The 19,119-nt window shown below is 46.2% G+C and overlaps 1 protein-coding gene across 6 annotated transcripts in view; it reads right to left on the bottom strand.

Annotated features, from left to right (window-relative positions):
- The window catches only part of TCF20 (transcription factor 20), a 112,100-nt gene that overhangs the window by 42,488 nt on the left and 50,493 nt on the right, over positions 1-19,119 (bottom strand). The window contains exon 1 of one of the 6 annotated variants that reach the window (XM_068669029.1): positions 13,103-13,260. The exons of the other annotated variants lie outside the window; for them this stretch is intronic. The gene's annotated coding sequence lies outside the window, so the exon portion shown is untranslated. Of the gene's footprint in view, positions 1-13,102; positions 13,261-19,119 lie in introns of those variants that run through there. 6 annotated transcript variants of the gene reach the window in all.

The raw sequence follows: 19,119 nt of genomic DNA, 5'->3' as shown, positions 1-19,119 counted from the left end.
AAACACCCAGACCTCCTCAAAACAGAGTGTGGGTTTCTTCTGGGAAAGCTCACTGCTCTGAATTATTTCCCTTTTTTTTTTTTTTTTTTTGTTAGTTTGAAGCTCCTGCCCCCAAAGCTGTGAGAGCTAATTCAGGCTTCTTTCTCCCCTTTTGTATAACCAGCTCTTATGGTGAGCAATCAGACAAAATAAAAGCAGGGAAGAAAACCTCCACAGAAATAGAAGGAAGTTATCAAACCGAAGGTTAGAGAACGGCTACTGTAAGCGGCAGATGTTAGAAAACAGCTCCTCCAGATAAGCAGCTTGGGGCTCTGCCATCAGCAGCACTCCTGTAGTACGGAGCCTGAGCGCAGCCCCCAGCGCTCACGTGCTCTGCATCCTCTTCTCGTAACAGCAACATTTCCAGCCCCAGCACAGGCTCCCACAGAATCTCACGCTAGTTTTTTAATGCGACTTCAGCCACGCTTCCTTTGCATAGCCCAAACAAGGTCTCGGGCAGCTTCTTTTGCATTGCATCATGCAAAAGCTTTCATCTCTGATTAAATTCATTCTTCTACAATAATGCTAACAAGGGCTGGGAAACCACCAGCATACCAACGTTAACGGCGCTAGGAAGCCTCCTGAAAACTTCTTCACTATTCGAGAAGTATAATTTTAATTACTTTAGGGAAAGGCATCAGCACAGGATCCCGCACACTAATTTAACAACAGCGATCCAGCAGGGATCAACCTGAGGCACAGATGTGCACCCTCCATAACTCACACTATCATAGCATGGGGTATTTATTTAGTTCAGGAGATGCAAAACTCAGAACAGTGAGAATATATTTATATATCTTTACTCTTGGCTTCTTATCCTGACAAATAAATACAAATTTTTGGTCAGGTGAACTTACAGTGCTGGTGCCCTAAGCAAATGCTCTGTTTTCCATTCTTCTTCTTCAGCACAACGCTTCTTTTGCATATCTCACAAGGAACTTAAGTAACACAACCAGCAGAATAGCAGCCAGAAAAAAGGCATTTCATTAATAACAGGAATAAAAAACATAGGAGGTGCTTCACTCCATTACATCACTGGTAACTTAAGACCTATAGCACATTTCCTGTCATTAACGTGCTATAAATACAGGACTATTACAATTACTATTGTAATAATCTTTCTTAATAACAACAGCACGGCAAAGTGCTCGGATCTAAGTGCTGTCTTCTTAGCAAAACCACCAAGGATAATTCCATAGGCAAGCTCCGTCAATAAGATCCATTCAGACAGATGAAGAGGCCTTCAAAGCCTACCTAGATCCACAGGAAAATATATATATATATACATTTATTTGATTAAAACTTTGCCAGCAGCAGTAACGGAGAACATTTTCAGCGGGTAGATACTCCTCCACATGCAGAACTGCAAAGAACGATGCACCAGCTGCTGGCTGAAGGCTGTACCACAGTCAGACTCTGGCACGGTGGCACACGTCCGTAAGTTCATCCCCAGCAGAAGGGGTGAAGCCCCACCTTCAAAAAAGCTCTCCACCGACAGCCACAAATTGCACGCATTTACAGCATCGACCAACACACAACAAAAACATCCAAAGCTGCCTGCCTTGACTCACAGGGAAGAGAAGGTTCTGGCACAGCTTTCACTACTCCAGCATCACACCTACCCTCTCACTGCAGGTGCGTGCAGCTCACCAACAAAGCCTCGTAATTCTCCTCCAGTATTTATAGCCTGTAGCTTCACAGCCATCCAAGCAGATCCATCCAGAAACTACAGACTACATTCGCTAGGCTAAGCTGTTTCACTCTGCTCCGATGGTTTTGTTTCTTCCCAAATATCCCAGTAACCAAAATGTTTTGTCTTCAACGTGGTGGGAACGAAGGAACCGTATCACAAGCTCTTGTGGTTGATAAAGAAATAGCCTCCATTAGGAAATCTGAGTTATGTGAACTGATTTCTAAGCACATCTACAATGCAGATTTTGGTTCTGGTTTAATCATCTGAAACACCTTTGCAGAACAAATTTGTTAATGTGGAAGTTCCCAAAAATATTTTAAAATCCCTGTAGATCTTCAAACTTTTTTGTCCCGATTACTGAAGGCTGTATGGATACTGGACAGCTGCCCAGATTTTCCCAAGTCACACCGATGGCAGCACTACAGACAGACAGCTCTAAAATGACTGAGCTAAATGGCAAAAAGCTGTGGGGCTATGCTTAATTCTTAACAATGAGCCTATCTATAAAAGAGCAAACCAAACGAGCATCGCCTCATTCCGTAGGAGGTAAGCGAGGTCTTTCTGCTTCGTTAAATTTCCTTTAGCTTTGGGTTGACTCCTGCGACCCATCTGTGCAGAGAAGTCTCAGGAAGCAGCCAAATGCAATGTATTTTCGTTGATCTGTCAAAGACCTCTCATCCTAGCGTGCTGATCAGAAAAGAAAGCGTAGTTACAGACAAGTGACAAGCATTAAGATGCATTTTCCTAGTCCTAAAGTATACGCAAACAACTGTATGTTGTTTTTAAATGGGACACATCCAGGCTTCTAATTAAAATAAGACTTATTCTCTAAATGCTGTGCAAGTAAGAGAGCATAGATGCATCTCCACAACCATTTCTAGTCACCACCTGTAGGAACCAGGACAGTTTTTGTCCTTCCTTCCTCACTCCATCTTCTTGAAGTTGCAGACCCTGCCCTCAACCAAAAGTCCCAACCATTCCAGAACTTCAGCACAAGTACCTCAGCAGCACCATTGGTAACCCCAAACCTCCAGGATCCGAATTAAGCATAAAATAAAATTAAAATAGATGTCTATGTACTCAATATCATTTCCACGGTCAAGGCCAAGTTGCTAAGCCTCATTTCTGCAGGTACTCAGCTATAAGCTGCACCCCGAGCAATGGCTAGGAAAAACATTCCCTCGTGCACTGCTTTTAAGATAAGGCAACTCAGCTCCGACACAACCGAGTGAACTGAAGGATCGAACCTACGGCTACGTTTAGCTAATAAACAGACTCAACTTGTTTCTCCTACATTTGGTGCCTTTTTAAAATAAAAAAGGTATTTTGAGCTTTCAGCATTAGGTGTGATGTGAAAGTAAAGCGAGGTGGCCAGCACCCCAAGAGGTCAGCAGCTTGTCCGAGCAGTAGCATTCAGAGCTCGCATCTTTCAAAAAGTTGTGGTCAGCCTGAGCTGCAAGGCAGATTTTCTTCATACCTTTCTACAAATCTGTTTCGGATCCTGCTCCATTGAAAAGCTATTTTTGTATACAACAAATAAACAGAACAGTCTAACACAGACAAACTCCCATTGTCTCGTTCACCACTGCACTACTTCGGGAGAAAGCTGCAGTCAGAGCTGGCTCTAACCAAGGCATCACAACTCATTCTAGCAGAGCAGCTTTACTGCACCACCCCAAGTTTAAACAGGACACATTTCAGTTTCAGAGAGTAGCAGAAAGTAGAGAGGCAGCTGAAGTATTTACTTCAAGCCATCTTCACAAGCATGTAAAAATGGAAGTTTAAACCAGAATATTCAATTAGGTTACTGAAAGCTGAATTTTATGTTCTAAAAAGAATCACGATAATGTCTTAAATACACACAAATGTAGCTATTAGAAATGCTTACGCTGCTAATAAAAACACAAGTTAGCAGTGTCTTGCCAATCAGTGCCGACACTGGTAAAATAAAAACTGCATTTTGTTCTGCCCAATGCAAATTTAATCAAAAGATTCCCCAAATAAGTTAAAGTTTGGACAACTGGATTCTAGTTTCCATCAGCTCAGAGTCACTACGCCTTCTTTAAAAATAAAAAAAGTCTGCAGATATTTTTGAAAGAAAAGTCAGTATATGTAAGTTTAAATCCAAACAATTCAGCAAATGTTTCACACAGAACGGGTGCAGAACAGCTGAGCGTGGCAGAAGGAACGCGGCGAGCTCTGTCAGTCGAGAGGGGGGAATGCTCTGGGGATTATTGTGCTAGATGAGATCTAGAGTCACTTCTTATTTCATATATTTCCCTAAGTGGCCACCAAAAAAAGGAAAGCTAAGCCTGAGTCACTGCATCTTCCTATCTCACAGGGGAGACGTGAGCAGACATACAAGAACCTGGAGCGTTCAGCCGCTGCGCTAAAAGGCACCACATCAACAAACCTTGCAGTGGCTGTTACTTGACTGGGGATTTTTTTCCCCAAAAAACATTTTTCCCCATTTTTTTAAACATACCCATAGCACCAGATTAAAATATCTGAACAGATTTTTTTTTTGCATTTTGCCAAGTCTTCCTTACTCACTGCCTACGTGACCAGAACTGCAAGACTAGCTCCAGTTGAGCCCCGCGCGTTGATGGAATCGTGCTGTTACATTTATATTCCTAAACATGATGAAAGGAACAACTTGACAAGAAGAACATTTTGTTGTAAGCTAGTATTTAAATCGGGACGCTGTGAAAACATGCATTTCGAGGAATGGAACTGATGATCAAGGTTTAGCAGAATTTTACCTGATTTCATGTATCTGAACTTATTACTACGTTATTGGTTCCCGGTCTAAATTAAGAGCACAGATGCACTTAAACAGCTTCTGAAACCCCACCACCTGACTGCTCAAAGCTATCCAGCTATTTTTTTTAATGGCAAGAAGCTGTGCAAGTCAGTCAGGTTGCATTTTATGCCACAGATCCAACGACGATCCCAGTCTCGCACGCAGGGTCCGTTCTCCGTGCACCCGCTGAGGATGCCTGGCCTCCTTCACGGTGCTCAGGTTGCAAGGCAGACCAGGGAACTGAAACGGTCAAGAAATATTTTTGCAAGGGAAAAAAGCCATTTGTGAGCTGACAGTGACCTGCTCACTGTATCGGCCCACAAACATCTGTGCCGGCAAAACGGACACAGCAGGGACGGCTCAAGTGCCGTGGCTACTGAGGGCACTTGAAATCAGAAGTTGGTGTTTAAAAGGCTCTTCATCTTGACAGTCACGCAAATTTTCATTTTGATGGTGGGTAAAGAATACCGAGCCCTCAGCTCCCTTCGTTCCTCCAAACTGATTGTACATTCCTAAGGCAATTTGGTAGCTCTCCCAGAAGTTTTGGCCCTCCATTACTTGCCTCACACTGAAAATTCACCTGCGGCCGTATCGCCAATGCCTCCACACAAACACCCTGCTGGCTTCTGCAACACACCAGGAGCTGAGCCACCAGTTCACGGGCAGCTCCTCATCTGCTCTTCGCCACCTCAACGTGCGAGGCAGGACATTCAGCAACAGCACCACAACTCTCACCTCACCTCGCAGGTACAAAAACTAAGGCGGAGAGAAGGAGAAGTCAAATAACTGCAAGAGGGGAGCAGAGAGGAGTGAGCAGGGCTGCCAGATGGAACCTCTACCTGTCCCAGCTCCCACCTGCATCACAGAAATGAATCCAGGATCACAAATATTCAGAACTGTACACCAGCATTCAGAACTATACAGCAGTTATAAAAAAATCTAGCACGTTATTTTTAATTAACTTTTTATAAATTGTTCATACTAAGTAGCAGCCCTGCCTTTAAAGTCTTAAATGCATTTTCTCTTCAAATTATGACAAGTTGCTAAGATGAATGCAGAGGTCACACATTAAATATTTAAGCAGCGATACGTGTTTTTTCTATTCCAAGCAGTCCACACAATCAGGCCTTTTCATTCTGTTCTACAACGCCTGGTGCAATGAGCCTGTAACTAGGACTCCTGGGAACTCCTCAAGGCAAATGAAGTAAATTAACACGAAATCTCTATCAGTTATGTGCAACTTCATTACAATACAGGTTACACGCTGTATACAAGAATTAAATCCACTGATTAGGATAAATCCGTGGTTGAGGATCACACAACCCGGTTACATCACGTGCAAAAGTGACAAAATCAGATAGAGACATAACCTCAATCTACTTAAACATTTACCATCCCGCTGCAGAAAGGCTGTACTCAGATTTATCTCCTCCAAACTTCTTGCCAAAAATCTTTATTCCTTCAAGGTAATACAAGAGATGTAGTTACGCACTGTGCCACTTGCAAGTTTCACTAGCCAAGGCTATCAGTCCTCCTCTCAAGCTGGTACTTTTGTCCCCTGAAGGGACGAAGATTTAGGAGTAATTTGGGCGTGGAAAGCCTGCAAACGTTCCTGCTATGAAGACCTGACCCTACATTTAAACACATCTGATGCTTACTGACAACTGTTTTTGTTGTTTTGATTTTTTTTCCAGATTACCCATCTTCTTGAGCCATCCTCGCTGTGGTTTATCCTCTTTGTGGTTTGCTGGCACACCCAACGGGCAGAGGACCAAGGGGAGGCAGCACGCTGCAGTGCTGGAGCGAACAGGGAAGAATTCCTTAGGTGCAGGTTTTTTACACTCTGGTATCGCTAAGCCTTAGCCTAAAGCACCTCAGGTGGCTCACTCTCACCACCTTCCCCATGGAGTCAATGCAAGTCTTCCAGAAGGTCTCTTCCCATGTCTATTTCATAAACATTAGGTGATTGAACTCCTAATGCCCCTCAAATGTCTGAAATTATATGGTATAAACAGGCCATGGTAATCAAGAAACAAGTTACTGCATCCCGCTACTTCCACCTGCGGACGCTCAACCCCCTGCTCCTAAGCTCTGCTGCCCTAGCCAACGGGGGTGAATGCCAACAGCAGTCAGAGCACACCACACCAAAATTAATTCCTACGAGCATAAGCCCTTCACAGCAGCAAGGAAGCTACAGCTGCAGGTCTTCCCACAAGCGGGGTGTAAAGCTTTCTCCTCCCCAGCTGATTTCAGGATCACCGCAGTGAAACTGCTGAGCAGCACCTGGAACTGGGGATGGAAACATCTCGCAAAGCTGATGGGGTACACGCAGTGGAAGCTTCGTCTGTCTCCTAGCCTACAGCATATATCCTGAAGAAAGGGAATGAATTATAAAGAAGTTAACAGTTGAAGGCAAAGAAGTGAGATGAATTCAGCACGGGAGAAGAACGAATACTTCTATGAATACGAATTAGCAGAGGATAACAAAGGTGCTGCACTCTGAGCGTAATTTTTGTAAATGCTAGAGTTCAGGCTTCAAAGTAAGACAGAGGGAGCCGGAGCTGGCCCACTACTCTGAGAATCGGCCCCATCACTCTGTTCTGTCTGGGCCCCTGCAGTCATTCATCCTGTACCTCGGGGAGAACATGGTGGAAAAAACCTGAACAACCACCACCACAGAACGCTACTATTTCTTTCTCCATCCTGCCTCCCCTCAAGAGGCTAAATAAAGCCAGACAATTTCCATAAATCACGCATGATGGGTTATATATAATCACTCCACAATGCTCACGTCGCTGTAGAGGTCTGCTAAAAGAACATAGAGATGAGATGGCGTTTCCTCCCTTGCTTTAAAACATCCAGACATTCAGTGAAAAAAAAAAACAAAAACCAAAAAGGCTGCTACCTTGTTTAAGCGAGAAAGATGACGATGAAAACTAGCCATTAGCTTTTGCCTTCAGAGTTGCTCTGATTTAATTCTTTATGTCTTGTAACCTAACTGGGCAGAAGGATCTTACTCCTTGCTGGTTTCAGGCTGGCAACGTACACATGGATCTAGTCAGGGAAATCTTGCGAGTAAACACAGCCTAACGAAGTCTTTATCCAAAGAACCATGGTTTATAAGCAAGGAAGTTTATTTCTTAACTCCTCTCCTGTCTGCCTTGAGGAACTTCCTGACCTTGTTTCTTACTGAGCCGAGAGATGCGCTTTCCCCGTGAGCCTGATCCAAATTCACTGAAGTCAATGCAGCTTTTTCCACCAACTTCAACAAGTTTTTGATTAGGCTGTAGGAGATGCACGTAGTTAACCTCCTCACTTCCCCCTGCCTCTTTCAGCAGTGGGTATGAGCAACCAACCCTTCCAAAACTCCATTACACGTGCACACAACTTTGGATTTCCACAAATGCCATCTTTCAAACATACAGAAAATTTTAATTCCCCCAAGACAAAAAAAAAAAAAAGCAGCAGTGAAACAAACAAAATGAACACCCGACAAGTCAAGCTTGTCCATCTTAACTGCACGATACCATCACTCAAACCACCTGCAGTCAACTGAGCAACTCCCACGAGAGGGGTTTCGCCTCTGATGACTGGAATACAAGAAGCAGGGGCAGGTGCAAGACGCTGAATGGGAAGAGGGGAAAAGAGCAGACAGCAGGACTCCCCAGCCCGTTCCCCAAACTACAGCAAACACGATGCTGGCTCAAGTCAGCAAGGCAGAGACAGAAATCCAGAAAGCCACACTGCAGCACAGGAGAGTTCTCTGTGCAGGAAAGCAAGGGACATTCCTCCATTGACATGCAGTGGTGTTGAGGGAAGGTGTAAGGATGGCACAGGTGGGTTTTCCTTACACACAAAGCACGCAGTGCCACTCCCCTGGGACACAACCCCACTACCACCCTCTGTACCAGGGCTGGGCGCATTTATTTCACTGCCTGTTACGCATCTATCAAACTTTAAGACCTACCTAAAAGCACATTTTTACGCCCAGTACGCACAACACATGGGCAGGATGAAGAACACATCTGATAAACGCCATGTTTTGTAAGGAGGTTGGAGAGCAGGGAGATGGGAAGCTTCCTCACATCAGGAGGGACAGAAGGAAACCTTACAGGGACACACCAAAATGCACTGCACGTGACATAAAAATAAAAAGTCTAGATGAGAAACAGAAGTTAACCTAACACTGATCACCCAGCAGTTGCTGCATGCTCAGTACTGACAAGAGCCACAGGCACTGCTCCTGCTATCCCAGAACTTTTACTCCTAGGAAGCTTTGTTGGACAAACCTCTCGGATGTTCAAGTTTGTTGCCACCTGTACCGCCAGCTCCCCCAGCCCCTAGCAGGGAGCAGCACCTGGTCTGCAGCTCAGTTTTAAGCTCCTACCAAGGCAGAGTTCAGAGCACGTGTGCTTTACAGGAAAAGCGATGTGAACAACGCTCCCAGTAATGCCTATGAAAGCTTCTAACCAAGCAGGTCCCTGAGCACTTCCCAGCTAAGCACGGAGCTCTTATCGGAGCTCATCTGAGGGCTCTGTTTACGACTTGAAATTTACTAGCAATTAGATGACTGAGTTCAGACCAGTAAAATCCTCCAAAATAAATCATCATATTCTAGCATGAAATACAGCCGTTCCATATGCAGTTATTGGGATGAACAAACACATTCCGTGTGCTTACAAAGAGGAGGAAAAGTCATTTGCCTTGCGTTTTTGTACTTGTTGCATCACAACATGGGCAAGAAATACTGGGTTTCTCAAATTGAGAACAGACCCAAGTCCCAAAGGGACTTCAAACCGGGGCTTTCAGACAGGAACCCTGTTTTTTCCAGTACTATCACCAGCTACAAGCACCAGGGTAAAAATAAGAAGTAGAAAGAGCACTGGGAAAGCCTGCGCATATTCACCGTCACCAGGTCAGCCCAGCACGAGGACGTGAACTGTACTGCAACGTAAACGCTTTGCTGCAGCCAGTTAAAAATCAAAGTCTGACTGCTTGTGCTGCGTTGTTCATAAACTCAGCACAAACTAGTTCAAGAGTTGGTCTTTTTTTTTTTTTTCCTCCAAAGGCAAATAGGCAGCACATTACAGACTGCAGAACATCCTGAACTGACCTTACCCTCCAACGGGGCTCAACAGAATCGGCTTATGCTTACAGGTCAGCTTCAACTTTTGAGTCTTTGGTTTTGGCTTCTGTTTTTTTCTTTTTTTCTTTTTAAACCAGAAGGAAACCCATGTAAAGGCACAGAGAAGACAATCGCATGCATTTCCAAGTTTCCTCAAACCAACCAACGCATAACTGAGTGGTAAGCAGTAGCAGAAAGGCTCAGCTGAAGAGATCAAGGAGTGGCGCAGCAGGACGCTGCAACGCGACACAGATGCACCAGCACGTAACTGGAGGCCAGGCATTGGTGTTTTCCCATCAGTCAAGACTGATACTGAGATGAGAACTGTAAAGGAGGGGAGCCAGGTTAGAAGAATAACAGTACCAGTATTAAAAAAGAGAAATTGATAAGAACAGAACCACATATTAGGATCCTATTCCCAGGAGTGAAACACAATGGTCTGTCCTGCATTATTTGAGAACTTACAACTCTGTTTACGTTGTATTTGTGTCCTCAGCAGTATTATTTTTTCTATTCAAGGTTTTCTACATAGCACATCAACATTATTAGAAGTAAAACTGCTAGACACTATCTTCAGTTTTCATTTTAGAAGTCCAAAAGCTAAACAAATAATTTGCTTATTTATTTTGAGAAAGATCACCAGAAAGAGTCATAAAAGCCATTTTTGCTCCCTGATTTTAGTTACTGGAAAAGGGAAGAGGTGGCTGGTCTCAGCCCCGTCCCTATCAGCAGATACGCCACAGGACACTCCACCAACTGATACTAGCTGGCTCTTCAGAAACTTACGTTGCCAAACACAATCCTTCCTGTCTCAGAGGCTCATCACAACGTTAATTAACACCAATCCTCACACAGCCAGGTAAGGTACGCATTGAAGCCTGAGAAGTTAGCACTGCCAAAAACATTCCTGAATCTTTGGAATTTGTAAGAACTCTGGTTCCAAAAACATTGGTCTTAATACCCTCTGCAAGTATAAAATATAATTGAACAGGTTATGAAAAAAAATATAAACGTATGCTTTAATTAAAAAGCTACCCCACCCAAACGGGGATCTGGCATACCCTGTGCAAAAGGCAAGATATGCCTAAGCCAGCTATAAACTCCTAAATACACCCTTACCTCAAATTATAGGGGAGCCAAGCAAACAGCATGGAAATTATTCAACTTTATTACAACTTATGCCCTCATTCCAGATAGCAATGTGCCAAGCTGGTGGAGTAGCAGCAGGAATTGTGCAGCACAATTCCTACGAAGCGACCCTTCTAAGAAGGGCAACTATTGTCATTTTGCTGTGCTTCACGGGTGGTTTAGTTAAACATGACCTAAAAAGGAAGGCAGAAGAGGGTTTATGCAGTGATTTGCTTTTTAATATTGTACTAAGAACCCAAATGGACTTTGTGGCACACGTTTCCACGATGGAAAGAGGGAGAAAGTAACCCCAAAGCCTGCACATTCCAGTCATTTTCCTATAGACTTTATACCTCTAACAATCACATACAGAGCAGCATTAAGAATGTTTTCACTTACACTGTTTAAGCTTTTAAGTTTAATCCAAGTATCCTTTACAACGTAAGAACGCTTAATCTCTCTCCACTTCTTCAGCCAAAGGTTAAAGAAACTTCTGACAATAAAGAGTTCCCCTCTCAAGTAACACGCGAGCGAGTTTTCTGTTTGATTTGAGTAACCTTCAGTTCTTACTTATGCATTACAGAAACAGATTTACTGCTTTCATAAGAATTCACCTCAGGCCTTCTTTACAAAGCATTAATAACTAAGAAAAGCGCCCCTCTCCCTCTTCCCCCCCCCCCAGTCTGACCTCCTGTTAAAGACACTCAACCAAGCGCTTTCATACCGAAAACCATCTTTAACCTGCCCCAGGCTGGAAAGGTACATTAAAGTACACATCTCAGGAGAAAAAAGGAGAAAAAAAAAAAAAAACAGGTTTCATAATTCCCAAAGCCTCTGAAATCTGATTTAGAGATCAAAGCCCAAACTATGTCAAAACACATACTATTCCACTCAAAAGGATGCTAACAAATTTAAAGCTAAGTAGTCTAGAGAATACCAAACTTGCAAGAAGGCCCAAAAACCTCCCCTGGAGATTTAAGCGCATTAATACAAAGCCCCAGAGCTATCAGTCTGTCTGAGGTTATTCCCAAAACCGTAAGCAATAAAAATGTACAGTGGCAAGTCATAATTTTGACATAAAAGGTGTTGTCATCCTCCCACTCGGAAAGAATAGTACCTTACTTGCTAATTTAACCAGGAGAAAGTTAAGAAAATACAAAAATATGCATTCCACATGCCAGCAATTTACAGGTGTGGACAAATAGCATTCTCCTCTCCCTGTACTATTAACAAAGTTTATGAAGAGAAAGATGACTGATAAATCTGCTTTTTCCCTTTCTTTTTGGTAGTTACACTTTCTGCAGTGTTTTAATGCAGCTGGCTTTTTATATGTGAGCTGAACCTAACGCAGAGACAGACTTAAAAACAATACAGCTTCATACAACTCGAGACAGAGGAAACAAATCCACACTTCATAGGGCTGCACACAGAAGAAAAAAACTTCCAGCCAAGTGGAAACCTAATATTGTTGTGTGTAACACATACACTTCACCAAATGGACACCTCTTCCTGAACTGAATTCAGTGGATGTGCTGCATCTGTAACGCGAAGGCTGCTGCACGTCCATCATCCATCCGCTCTGGGCAGGCGGACGGGTTGAGCAAAGCCAGGTTAAAGGTGCGCCAACTGCCGCGTGCACAGCTACAGATCGGGAAGCATGCTGGAAAGCGAGGACTCCTCCGAATTATCCGTGGAATCAACAGATGGCAACAGCTACTGCAGACATGAATAGCTTTCAAAACACTAACCTAAACATAGAAAGCTCAGAAACTGATCCCCGATCCCCTCGCAGGCATTTCGTTGTCTTTTCCCCTCCTGTTTCAGAGGTGGAGAAGAGAAGGGGAAGGGTATGGGAAGCAATGCTGGGATCGCAGCAGGCTGCCTGCCCCTCTAACAGAGGTGTAGCAGTGCTAAGAGCCATGGCACTGTGGTAGCACACCCAGAACTGAAGGCTCCTGGCGGTACCGAGCCCCCCCGTGCAGGCAGGCGCTTGCTGACCCGCACAGCGCCGTCAGCCCGGTTTCCCCAACTTCCAACCAAGCCCCGGAGCCCGGTGCCGCCTTACATAACTTCCCTTATCCCCCCCGGGGCTGAGGGCAAGCAGCTCCCGGCAGCACCGCCAGCGGCCCGGCCGCGCTCCGCCTGCGGCCGCCAGGTCAACCCAGCCGAGCAGCCGGGCCCGGGGGGGGCTCCGGGGGCAGGCCCAGGCCCGCCGGCTCCCTACGGGAACCAAGGGGGGGAGGAAAGGGGGGGGTGAAGCGCTGCGGGGGCACCTCCCGGCTCCGGGGGGCGGCTGCGGGGGCCCGGCCCTTACCTGCGGCCCCCCCCACCCCGTGCCGCGGGAGGCGGGCGCGGGGCGGGGGCGCTCAGCGGCGGGGCCCGGCTGGGGGCCGGGGGGGGCCCGGCGGCGGCGGCGGCGGCGGGGGGCTGGCGGGATGCATCCTGGCCGCGCGCGCGCGCACGCACGCGCACGCAGGAAATAACACGGGGTCACCTGACCCCCGCCCAGCCAATGGCGGCGGCCGCTCGGCGCCAGCGGGAACGGCGCGCGAGGCGGCGGGTCCCGGCCGGGAGGAGGGGGGGGGGGGGGGAGAGGGGGGCGGCGCGTGCGCGCGCACGCGGCGGCGGCGGGAGGGAGGGGAGGGAGGGGTCCCTCCCCTCCCCTCCCCTCCCCCGCCCCCCAGGGACCTCCCCAAGATGGAGGCCGCGGGCGGGCGGCGCGCGGGGCCGCTCCCGCTGCGGAGCCGCCTCAGCAGCGCGGTAACGGCTCGGAACAACGGCCCCAGCGCCCCCCCGCCTGCTCCCGGCTCTCAGTGTGGGGCTGGGGGCGCCCGGGGCTCGGCAGCGTGTGGGGGTGGGCGGGCTGCCTCACGGCGCTGCCTCACGGCGCTGCCTCACGCCCCTCACGGGCAGCCCGGGGCTCGCCACACGCAGCGGTTCCTCTGGGGCTGGGGGGCCGCGATAAAAGCCGTAATGGGGCGGGGGAGCTCGGTAAGGGGTTTGTGGTGTGATTCTCCGTCAGCTGTTGTCTGATCCCGAAGGGAAATGTCAGCTGAGGTCAGGCCTTCCTGGGGGTTTGTAAGGCAGGAGCGCTCCCAGGGCGATACCTGAAGTTAAACTCAAACGTACCTCAAGGTAAAAGCCTTTAGTTAAATGTACCTCAAGGTAAAAGCCTTCAGTATACAGAAATACACAAAAACACGGCTTACTTATACATGCCTTGTGTATCCAGGTATTTCTCACCTCACGTACAAAATGCACTTGCACCATGAACAGAAAAAGTTATGCTCAAAAAAATGCTACAGAACTGTAAGAGAGCTGGCCATCGAGTCAAAGATTTCTCAAAGGCATAAAAGTGAGTGAATTTGCATCCTTAAATACCCGAATCTGTCTGCTTCACCACAGCACTTCCCATCTCTGCTACTGACTAACAGGTGTTGTAAAGGAAGCACAAGAGGAGGCAGGCTTTAAAATACTTAAAACCTCAACATATTAGAAGGATAAGCTGAAGTTGCTTAAGAAAAAAAAATATATATATATATATATACATATACATATATATATATATATATATAAATATATAAATACAGGCAAATTCCACACCATCGTCAGCTGCTACACTACAGCAGGCATCCCTGGTAACCTACAGCATCACCTGAAGTCTCGAATGAAAACAAAAGAACCCAAACATATTAATTAGATACCACGTGAGCACAGATGCCATCTACTTTGTTGCTTTGGAAGTGATGTATTGGGCCTTAAGATACAACCCCACTGAGCTTAATGGAGAATTTAATTCTCTCAGAACCTAATTTTTGGCTGTCTGCAGACTCCGGAAGAAAAACCACCGTCATTAGTATACCTTGTTCACATCGCCAGTTTTTTCCTTGCCACTGAATGCTTCGCTTTCTTTCCAGAAGAAAGAAACTCAGCCTTCAGACTTACCCATTCAGTGACAACTACTCGACGATGATCAGTTACAGAAAATATTGTTATAAATAAAATATCATTAGGACTAACAGAGAAAGCAATCCCGTTATGCTCCCGTTGGGCTCTGATCCTGTAGATGGGTGACCAGGGCTGGTATCTGGCATCCACGCAAGCAGTTCTAGTTCAGCATAAAGCCATCAGTAGTAGCCACACGCGCCTAAAGCTTAAAGGATTTAAGGCCAAAATTGGTCACTTACCAAAATAAACACTTAAAGGACCAATTTTAATATCAACGGAACAAACTAAACACGTTTGCAGGTAAATTTCCAGCAAATACGTTCTGTAACCTGCGAGTAAGTCCTATAAATTGAGCAGATGCACCGCACCACCCTCACAAGAAAGACTGAAGTGCCTGCTTTTTGTGGAAGGAAATCAGCTCAGCCCACCAGCACAAAACCCTCCCAAGCCCTACCTGTGTCCCCTTAGACACCCTTTCCTCCCACCTAACCAAAGTGCTTGCACACAAACAAGACAGAGACGGGAAAGAAAATAGACTTGAGACTTGAAACCCTCTGTTATGAAGGATGGGAGGTTCTGGGTAAAACTGAGCCCCATAAACAGCCCTTGGGGTTAGAGTCACTGTTCCTACACGTGCTGCTGTCGTTGCATATATGGAAACAGCGCTGACTCTCAGAAGACACAAGCTCTGCCAGTAGCAAAAGCAAACCTTTTTTTCCTTTCGTACCTTAATGTAAGGCTTACCTTGAACATCCCTTTCCCCTCTCCCACAGATCCCTGAGAAAAATCTCCCTCTGACCCTGAGAGGACTGACAAATGGAGATGGAGAGTCTCCTTCTGTCTTTGAGGTCACCACTTCTGATCTAGCCATAATTCAGTGATTGCTCAGTTGCTATGGCTCTGCAGGAGCATACATCAGCAGCCGGGGGGGGGAAAGGAAGGAGTGCCCGGTTCCTGACCTCCACCACACCTCATCTCCACCCCCCTGAGCGGGAGGAGGACTGCCAGGGATGCAGCCTGCGGGACTGAGAACAAGTCTGTGGGTAGCAGATGCTGGGAAGGCTCGGCGCGCCCCAGCGTTTGTTAGCCCAAAGAGGATGTCTGAACGCAGCTGGTGGGGTCCTCCGAGAGATTTCCTCTCCTTTATAAAAGGTTTCATTGCCGATGAAAAGCACTGAACCAGCGGCACCAGAAGGCTGAAGGCTCCAGAGCCAGGCAGGCAGATTTCTCACAGGCGTGAAAACCGTCCCCTCAAAGCCCTGCCCTCATCCTAATCCTTCCCCCGTTGCACAGCTCCGTGTCACGCACAGGCTCGCCGCTGCACTTTCACAGCTTTCATCTCCAGGCACTTAGATGCTCGGGGAATGGGCATTAGAGACTAGCTTGAAGACAGATGATACAAAAGATGACAGCGAGATCAGGCACCTACAGGTCACGCAGCCAGGGACTGAAACTGATGCTCACGGTGGGACAGCTAAGTCTCGAAGCAAGTGTAAAGCAAGGGCAGCGAGCCTGTTTCTCTTCCTCCAAGAAAGACATCAGCATGGCTGCATTCATTAACGTTCCCTGCCTCTCTTCCCATCTAGCCCCAGGATTCCCCACACCTTCCTCCTATTTCTTTTACGCGTACTTCAGATAAAAAGCGTCACGCCTGACCCTGGGCAAGGGAGAAGCAGCATCAGATGTCTCCAGAGGAACTGCCGCAAAGACAGGGAGGGCTCTCCTCATTAATTCACCGGCACTGAACTTTCCCCCTAAGACAGCCACAGGAGCTGAGCACTTGCTGGAAAGCATTTTGGAAGGACGTGGCTTCTCAGCCCACCTTGGGTGCATCGCTTGGACGTGGCTCTCCTCCAGGCACCAGAAGCACCTCCACAAGCCCCAGTGCTACGTCCCAGAGCCAAATTCCTGCAGCAGAACAACAACTGGATGGAAGGACTTTGGAGCTTCTCAAAGGAAGAAAAATGAGAAAGCAGCTGAAGGCAGGCAGCGTGAATCATAGCAGGAAAAAAATTAAATCACCCATAGTGTAGACAATTCTGCTCTATCTTTTAATGCTGCAACACTTCTGTCCTCTCATCTTCCCGTTACAAGGAGCTGATTCATGAAAATAGGATCTTTGTACCTTAAGACCTGCTCAGCTTCTTCTGCTTATTCCTTTTACCTCCTGCCAAAAAGCTGCTCCTGGCAGAATCAGAATTAGTTGCTGTGAAAGTGATTGTGATGTTGCAGACAAAAGAATCCGAGTCCGGTAAAAAGGCCAGGAACAACAGAAGCTGAACTTTTGAGGAAAAAAGGATCGCATTTCCATGCTGATGTCCAAAGCAATAAAGGTGGAAATTAAAATAGAAAGCCACACAAATATGATTCTCTGGCAAGACTGTCTCCAACAAGGCAGAAAAGGCCATCAATAAATCTTCATTATCTGAATTGCTAAACATATCTAAATAAAAGGAGAAATTCAAATATTAGAAGAACTCATCTTTTACAATGGCCTTGCATAAAACCAACTCTGCCTTGCCAGAACATGTTTTACAGAAAAGGATTTTTTTTCGTTCCTTTTAATTCTGCTGGCCTTTCACAGAGGTTTCATTTGTTGGTTTTCTTTCTGCCTACAGGGAAGTGGGAATTTCCAGGCTTGACAAGCTTAAATCCCCATGACATGCAGTCCCAAATTTTAGAGGCAGCTAAGATTTTGATTCTTACTTCACTCCCTGTTGGTTTCCTCCCTGATGCACGCAATGGCTGTTTTGAATCTCAGCTGTTCCAGCTGGAAAAAAAAAAAAGAAAGGTCCCTGAAGGAGCAGCGTTAGTCTTCCAGGCACCTTGCTGCTATCGTACTACAGACACCAGGCGCGTCACTCAGCGCAGCAGCAGAGAGGCAAAAGCAGAGCACATCAGGCTAGACCAGAACCAAGGTCTTCTACGCCCATCTGCTGAGAAGGCTGCATTTATTTTCCGTAGCGGTAGTCTTAGGGTCCACTTAAGATATACATTACGTGAAATCTCATTATCTTCTTGGCGCAGAAACCAAATTATATCTTTTTTTCTGTCACGTGTGGTGATGTTTTCTGGTCCTAATTCATCAGAGACATTGGTTTATTAAAAATATTTTAGCGGTTTCACCACTGTTTACTGATATATCTCGTATTGCTAACAAAACATGGGGAAAAAAACACTTCAAATACAACCGCTTTAATTACTTTGTATCTTGAGACCCATAAAAGTACATACAATGCTCAAAAGCCCTAATTCTAAATTTCAGAAGACATTAATTTCTTATTTTAGTGCTCTGTATTATGTTAACAACATGCTCAATCCAAAGAAGGGTAGGGCACATGCGAATGTACAGAACTTATGACTTCCAACACAGCATCTTCAAGTATTTAGGAGCACTGCCTGCACTTTTGGGGTATGGGAAAGAAGCATGTATTCATGCTCATACCCCAAGCGATGATGATGTTTTAAAAGCTACCAGGTAACAGAAGAAACTGACCCAGGTTAAGAAAATTAGCTTTTAATTTTGTAAAGTCTGTAGGGATCTATCTTAGAGGGTCCAAGCAATAGGAACACCTTGTAGAATCTCATGCAGTTTCTGTTTCAGGATGCTGGAGACCCTTCCAGTTGCCTCGTAAAGGTCAGGTTTAGGTTGATACTAACAAAACCTCCACTTATGTATTGGGACTGTCATCATCCCTCTTGAAGAGACCATCTCTTGGAGCTCATAACCCTACTGGCACCTCTTCTTAGGACACCACCAGCGAGCACAGGAGCAGGGAGAGAAGACTCAGCAAGCACGATGCACATCTCTCTATCAACTCTATGAGCCTCCGTTGTGTTCACCTAATTTCAGAAATAGCCCAAACCCACAAACAAGATTGAAGATATCCCAACACAAACACTTTCACACAACGAGCGCTCCGGAGGGCTGCGGTGGGGCCCGCAGTAACCCTGGCTGAACCCAGGTCTAACCAAGAGATGCTGTTTCGATTAGAGGAGCAAAACTAGTGAAATTTCACCTTCCCTGGGGAACAGCCTGCACTTCAGGAGTCCCCCCGTCGCAGCCACGCAGGGTGAGCGAAGGGACGACTTCCCTTCTCCGAAAGCAGCGGCGCTTCCCACTCCTGCAGCATGATTCATTCCCCAGGCTGCAGATCAAGGTGCCAGCTTACTCCTAACGCTGATGAGAAAGGGTAGTCACCCTGTTTGTAATCAGCTAGCATTATCTCGGCTCCAGAAACAGTAAGTCAGCAGCTAGCCTGAGGTGGTAAGTAGGGGGTTTCCTTAGCAGTTCTCTTCATTGAGATTGAGAAGTTGTTTTTTTGGAAACAAAAAAAAAGTAAAAAAAAAAAAAAGTGGTGGTTACAGGAAAGGGAATATCTT

Source organism: Anas acuta, chromosome 1, assembly GCF_963932015.1.
Source record: "Anas acuta chromosome 1, bAnaAcu1.1, whole genome shotgun sequence".
Taxonomy (NCBI): Eukaryota; Metazoa; Chordata; class Aves; order Anseriformes; family Anatidae; genus Anas; species Anas acuta.
Note: the sequence above shows the minus strand (reverse complement) of the source record. Positions and strands in the feature narration are given on the sequence as shown.